Source organism: Schistocerca cancellata, chromosome 4 (assembly GCF_023864275.1).
Source record: "Schistocerca cancellata isolate TAMUIC-IGC-003103 chromosome 4, iqSchCanc2.1, whole genome shotgun sequence".
NCBI lineage: Eukaryota > Metazoa > Arthropoda > Insecta > Orthoptera > Acrididae > Schistocerca > Schistocerca cancellata.
Genome location: NC_064629.1, coordinates 446215854 through 446223956, shown reverse-complemented (window position 1 = coordinate 446223956; position 8103 = coordinate 446215854).

The following is an 8103-nucleotide window of genomic DNA, read 5'->3' as shown; positions in this document are numbered from 1 at the left end:
TTTTAATCTCCTGCTGTTTTTACTCACGGCTACGTCCACTGTGATGTCATATTGTCAGACTCATCTTGGTCACCGAGCTGGGTAGTGCAGTAGTCAGCACACTGGAATCGCATGCGGCAGGACGACGGTTCAAACCTACATCCGGCCATCCTAATTTAGGTTTTCCGTGATTTCTCTAAATCGCTTAAAGAAAATGACGGGATGCTTCCTCCGAAAGGACACGGCCGCTGTCCTTCTCCACCCTTCCCTAATCTGATCTTGTGCTCCATCTGTAATTACCTCTACGTCTACTACATGGATACTCTGAAAATCACATTTAAGTGCCTGGCAGAGGGTTCATCGAACCACCTTCACAACTCTCTATTATTCCAATCTGGTATAGAGGGCGGAAAGAACGAACAAATACACTCCTGGAAATTGAAATAAGAACACCGTGAATTCATTGTCCCAGGAAGGGGAAACTTTATTGACACATTCCTGGGGTCAGATACATCACATGATCACACTGACAGAACCACAGGCACATAGACACAGGCAACAGAGCATGCACAATGTCGGCACTAGTACAGTGTATATCCACCTTTCGCAGCAATGCAGGCTGCTATTCTCCCATGGAGACGATCGTAGAGATGCTGGATGTAGTCCTGTGGAACGGCTTGCCACGCCATTTCCACCTGGCGCCTCAGTTGGACCAGCGTTCGTGCTGGACGTGCAGACCGCGTGAGACGACGCTTCATCCAGTCCCAAACATGCTCAATGGGGGACAGATCCGGAGATCTTGCTGGCCAGGGTAGTTGACTTACACCTTCTAGAGCACGTTGGGTGGCACGGGATACATGCGGACGTGCATTGTCCTGTTGGAACAGCAAGTTCCCTTACCGGTCTAGGAATGGTAGAACGATGGGTTCGATGACGGTTTGGATGTACCGTGCACTATTCAGTGTCCCCTCGACGATCACCAGTGGTGTACGGCCAGTGTAGGAGATCGCTCCCCACACCATGATGCCGGGTGTTGGCCCTGTGTGCCTCGGACGTATGCAGTCCTGACTGTGGCGCTCACCTGCACGGCGCCAAACACGCATACGACCATCATTGGCACCAAGGCAGAAGCGACTCTCATCGCTGAAGACGACACGTCTCCATTCGTCCCTCCATTCACGCCTGTCGCGACACCACTGGAGGCGGGCTGCACGATGTTGGGTCGTGAGCGGAAGACGGCCTAACGGTGTACGGGACCGTAGCCCAGCTTCATGGAGACGGTTGCGAATGGTCCTCGCCGATACCCCAGGAGCAACAGTGTCCCTAATTTGCTGGGAAGTGGCGGTGCGGTCCCCTACGGCACTGCGTAGGATCCTACGGTCTTGGCGTGCATCCGTGCGTCGCTGCGGTCCGGTCCCAGGTCGACGGGCACGTGCACCTTCCGCCGACCACTGGCGACAACATCGATGTACTGTGGAGACCTCACGCCCCACGTGTTGAGCAATTCGGCGGTACGTCCACCCGGCCTCCCGCATGCCCACTATACGCCCTCGCTCAAAGTCCGTCAACTGCACATACGGTTCACGTCCACGCTGTCGCGGCATGCTACCAGTGTTAAAGACTGCGATGGAGCTCCGTATGCCACGGCAAACTGGCTGACACTGACGGCGGCGGTGCACAAATGCTGCGCAGCTAGCGCCATTCGACGGCCAACACCGCGGTTCCTGGTGTGCCCGCTGTGCCGTGCGTGTGATCATTGCTTGTACAGCCCTCTCGCAGTGTCCGGAGCAAGTATGGTGGGTCTGACACACCGGTGTCAATGTGTTCTTTTTTCCATTTCCAGGAGTGTATATATTTCCGTACGATCTCTGATATCCATTATTTTATCGTGGTTATCGTTTCTCCCTATGTAGGTCGGTGTCAACAAAATATTTTCGCATTCGGAGGAGAAAGTTGGTGATTGGAATTTCATGAGAAGATTGCGTAGCAACGAGAAACGCCTTTCTTTTAATGATGTCCAGCCCAAATCCTGTATCATTTTAGTGACACTCTCCCCCGTATTTCGCGATAATACAAAACGTACTGCCCTTCTTTGAACTTTTTCGATGTACTCCGTCAGTCCTATCTGGTAAGGATTCCACACCGCGCAGCAGTATTCTGAAAAAGGACGGACAAACGTTGTATAGGCAGTCTCCTTAGTAGATCTGTTACATTTTCTAAGTGTCCTGCCAATAAAACGCAGTCTTTGGTTAGCCATCCCCACAACATTTTCTATGCGTTCTTTCCAATTTAAGTTGTTCGTAATTGTAATACCTAGGTATCTAGTTGAATGTACGGCTTTTAGATTTGACTGATTTATCGTTTAACCGAAGTTTAACGAATTCCTTTTAGCACTCATGTGGATGACCTCACAATTTTCGTTATTTAAGGTCAACTGCCAATTTTTGCACCCTCAGATATCTGCTGATATCTTTCAGCATATCTTTTCAAACTCAGATATCTTTTCTAAATCGGTTTGCAATTTGTTTTGATCTTCTGATGACTTTATTAGTCGACAAACGACAGCGTCATCTGCAAACAACCTAAGACGTTTATATAGATAAGGAACAGCAATGGGCTTATAACACTACCTTGGGGAACGCCAGAAATCACTTCTGTTTTACTCGATGATTTTCCGTCCATTACTACGAAATGTGACTTCTTTGACAGGAAATCACAAATCCAATCACATAACTGAGACGATATTCCATAAGCACGCAATTTTACTACAAGCCGCTTGTGTGGTACAGTGTCAAAAGCCTTCCGGAAGTCCATAAATACGGAATCGATATGAAATCCCTTGTCAATAGCACTCAACAGTTCGTGTGTGTAAAGAGCTAGTTGTGTGTTGACTGTGTGTCGATATTCCGTTTTCTTCGAGGTAATTCATAATGTTCGAACACAATACATCTTCCAAGATCCTGCAGCATATCGACGTTAATAATATGGGCCTGTAATATAGTGGGTTACTCCTACCAGCTTTCTTGAATATTGGTGTGACCTGTGCAACTTTCCAGTCTTTGGGCACGGATCTTTCGTCGAGCGAATGGTTGTATATGATTGTTAAGTATGGAGCTAATGCATCAGCATACTCTGAAAGGAACCTAATTGGTATACAGTCTTGACCAGAAGACTTAGCCGGCCGGTGTGACCGTGCGGTTCTAGGCGCTTCAGTCTGAAACCGCGTGACCGCTACGGTCGCAGGTTCGAATCCTGCCTCGGGCACGGACGTGTGTGATGTCCTTAGGTTAGTTAGGTTTAAGTAGTTTCTAAGTTCTAGGGGACTGATGACCACAGATGTTAAGTTCCATGATGCTCAGAGCCATTTGAACCATTTTGAACCAGAAGACTTGCTTTTATCAAGTGATTTAAGTTGCTTCGCTACTCCGAGGATATTTACTTCTACGTTAATCATGTTGGCAGCTGTTCTTGATTCGAATTCTGGATTATTTACATAGTCTTCTTTTGTGAAGGCATTGTCGATGGGACGTTAAACACTAATCTGCTCCCCCTCTTCCTCCTCCTCCTCCTCCTCCTCCTCCTCATCTTGGGCAGCCATGGTTGACTGTGACATCGTAGTGTCGACCATATTGGGTCCGCCATACTGTGCCGAAAATTACATTACTTAAGATAAGGTTACCTTGGAAAAACATCTGGCAACTACCTTGGATCGTAAATTAGGTGTTAAATAAATAACAGATAACAAAATGTTCAAATGTTTGTGAATTCCTAAGCGACGAAACTGCTGATGTCATTGGCCCGTGGACTCACACACTATTTAAATTAACTTATGCTAAGTACAACACACACACCCATGCCCAACGGAGGGCTCAAACCTCCGGCGGCACGGTATGGCGGACCCAATATGATCGCCACTATGATGTCACAGTGACAAGGCGCCTCAAACGGCGTAGCCACTCCGTACGGTCAACAGATAACAGCCCAAGTGACCACAGTGTTGGTGGGGAAGAGAGGAAGGGAGTGACATTGAAAGTGACTGGTGGGGAAAAGGGCCATAAATCACTGGGCTCGGAACGGCTCTGACACAATACTTATATTCCCATCCTCTGTTTGTAGTTGGCACAGTAATGTGTGTCTGCTGTTGGTCTGATGTCTGGCGAGGTGATTCGTGTATGCAATCTCGGCTACTACTATGGACCTCGCTTTGTATTTGATCTTCCGATCTTCTAACTGTTTCATTTTAGTGATAATGACTTTCACTTTAATTCTGCTTACCTGCTGCGTGTGCTTCTTTGTAAAGTTAGGTTTCTCGTATAGTTCTCTAAGAAAGGTGAAATAAAATTCCATTGCTTTCCTTACTCTTTACTTTTACAGCTTCCATGAGCTATTAAGCATTTTCTTAAGCGTCTTTTAGCAAGTCTGGGCTACAAGTCGGCTTTTGACGTGAAACTATCCAGCGCATGTATGCAGTTGGTCCATTTATTTAATCTTTAAAGAAAGTAACTCGCTCTGTCTACTTGCTTCTGCCTGACGGGGTGTAAATTTAGAAGGGTGACAGTAAATTTTTCACGTGATTCTTCTCCCGTATTCTAATTCCTATGGATCTCTGATTGAGACACCTTCACGGAAATTTGGAAATCTGTGGTAAGTTCCTATGGAACCAAACTGCTGACGTCATCGGCCCCTAGGCTTCCACACTAGTTAATCTAACTTACACTAACTTACGCTAAGGACAACACACACACTCATGCCCGAAGGAGGACTCGAACCTCCGACGGGGGGAGCCGCGGGAACCGTAGCAAGGGGCCCAAGACCGCGCGGCTATCAGGTGGGACACGCCTTCACGCACAAAGATGATCGTGTCTGTGTTTTCTTCGAGCGCGAGGTACACGAGTGTTCAAAAACCAGGTACATTTATGTTTATCTGTGTCACTTCCTGTAAGCAGATAATGTCGACTTCAGACTCACATACTGTATGAATTGCTACAGTGAAGCTATTTTTAAATGTGTCGGATTAGTGGCATAGAAATGGTGACACTTTTATCCTTGTTTTGCGCGCGCAAGGCGACCTAGTGACCCTAATCTAAACTATTCTGTTAATACGGAAGTGTTGATAGTTGATCTAAGTTGCCATGCGTTTTCCCATAATGGCATAATTGCGTCGTGTAGTGAAATCGCATGCTGTATTGCACGATGTCCTCAATCTAAACCTAGGCACTCTAAAACGACTGGAACAGAGCGTCAGTAACAGGTATTAGTTGGTTCGTCATTTTAGGAAATCAGCACAGGGAGATTTACGGAAATAGTGAATTCTTTGTTCTCGAAAAATTTCATTTGTTCAATTTTTAAATTAACTAAAACCGTTCTTTACCATTTTGCAGATTCTTAATTAATTTTTCAATTTTGTCAATGGCAATGCCATCTGCGAAGTTGCTAGTCTCGATTTCTGTACGACATTCTGCCTTCGCTCTGCTTGTGTAACATCCTCTTAGTCCGTTACACATGAGCTCGTGAGCAATACAAATGCAAGTTAATGTGATAAAGAGCTTACATGAAGCCGGTATTTAGCCTTTGCAATAGTCTTCCATCTTTTTCACTGGGTTTTGACATGTCAAACATTTAAAAAGGTGAGAGCAAAGTATTTTCTTTATCTGTTAGAACAGTTGCTATCAGCGTAAATCCTTTGTGAAATATTTCTTTACCAAAGAGGTTAAGTTCACAACTGTTCTACCTTCATGTTAGCAGAGGCTGGAACTTAATTAGCACTGCATACATCGGTTGGTTTCAGTTCTTTACTGATTTTTAAACTCACTTGTTTGGTTATTAAGCACGATTTTCTCGTAAAATTCACTTTATTGATCTGAAGCTTTGTATTATCCGTGGCTTTTGGGATAGTTCCAAAGCAAGCATTGCTAAGAAAATCTCTTATCGAGTTTATAATGATCAAAAGAACAAAAGGTGTTTTCTGCAAACGTTGTTTACATTATAACAGTTGGAGATAATCAAAAACAAAAAATAAAAGAGAATCGCTTCTAGCAAATGAGCTTGCAGTTTGCAGTAGGCATTAGGCAGAAAAACAAAAATTATTATGATAGCTACTGAAGAGGAGGGCCACTCAGATACTTTCCCTGCTCTTAATTTATGATGATTAGCTTGCAGTCGCTGACTCTGAATATTATCCATAACTAAGATTTAACTGTCACCCATGGTTACAGAAATGCGAATAAAACTCATTGGCGTATTGGTATGGTATGTTGGTTCTAAGTCAACTTGGCGGTTGCCTGCGCAGAATCATTGACATACCAGCTGTGCACGTCACGGAAGTTTGACTGTGGAAGCGTGGAAGCGTGGAAGCGTATTCTGCCTGCCGCCAGTGCTTTTGGACATAGCATCCTCACAGAATATACTTGGCAACTCTGATCTTCGCGTACTTCCTTCAGTGTATCAGAATTATACTGCTCAATGTATTCGATATAATCTCGTCAATTCGATTGAATATTCTAAATTATATACGGGTATATATAAATATGGATATGTCTATTGGTGACTTAAGACGGCGCGCTGAACAACATTACATCAGTATTTATGTCATCTGCAGACTAATAATTATAGTTGTTACACGTCACATGTATTTAGGTTGATTAGTACCTCCAACTGCTTGTGCAAAATGCAAGCTGTCAATGCTTGTTTTCCAATGGGCAGCATATCAGATGTTTCCTGTGAGCAGCAGGTCAGATGTTGAAGTGGGGACGCGTGGATGCAAAGCTGTTAGTCTTTACTGACAAGCGTAGTCCTCTTAGTTGTGTAGTTAAGACTGTGCAGAAACATGAGGTAGTAAATTACGTGACGTGTTTGCGGGATGACCGTTCGACACAGAGAAAAAACAGGCAGCACATTGACGTATGAACGTATTAAGGTATCACGTATAAAAATATGTGCACTGATACCCATTACACCATGTACATAAGTTTTTGAGTCTTGGAAAGTTATTCTACAGAGAAACTGCAACTAATCTCTATATTATGTTGGAAATTATTTGTCTTTGCCATCACTGGGACAATGAGAAGCAGCTAAATGTCCCGGTTTTGCACTAGCTCACTGGCAACGTGTAGCACTGTAGCGTGGAGGCTGTGTTACCCATTGGTTCGAATCTCGCTGCAGACGAGATTTCTAGCTCTTCCGTGGAAGAGGTACATGCAGCCTAATTAAAAATCGGTATATAAATCTTAAGAAAAATTTAGCGTCACAATCTTATTCGCGAGCTTGACTCAGTGCCCTGTAGATCTAAATGGGAAAAATTTGTGCTATTGCAGAACGGCACCCTTCTAATGACTTCAGGTTCCTGCAACTGCCGGGATAATTGTTAGTTTCTTGATGATCCACAATTTTATTGATAAGGTGTCTACGCCAACTGTCACGAAGATTTTGCTTTCGTGGGGATCCACAGCCTCTAAGTGTTTAATAAAAGAATATATTATTGTCCGCTGTAGGCTGACTTGTGCTTTATTAAAATCGTGCTATTAGCTTATTTCGGCCGTGAGTCAGTATCAAGCACATTTGCTATGTAATGAGCACGATATGTAATACATGGCATAGCAAGTGTGCTTGATAGTGGCTCAGGGCCGAAATTAGCTAATAGCACGATTTTAATAGAGCATAATACAGCCTACAACGAACACTTTATTCTTTTATTACCCATTATGGCATTTCCATACATTTGTGGAAGTACTGTAATGCTACTGTGTAACACAGGACTACAAGCAGACACAGACAATTTCTAGGTCAAAATACCAAGTCGTGACGGTTTGGATGATGATGATGTTTGGTTCGTGGGACGTCAACTACGCGGTCATCAGCGCCCGTACAAAGTCCCAATTTTTACACATTCCAATCTTGCCACTGTCACGATTGATGATGATGATGATGATGATGATGGTGATGATGTGAGTACAACACCAACACCCAGTCCTCGGGCAGAGAAAATCCCCAACCCGGGCGGGAATCGTACCTGGGACCCCATGATCCAGAGGCAGCAATGCTATCCACTAGACATCGAGCTGCGGACGTGACGGTTTGGAGACGCTCATGTTACGAATGTTATATGTTACACTAAAATACACTGCC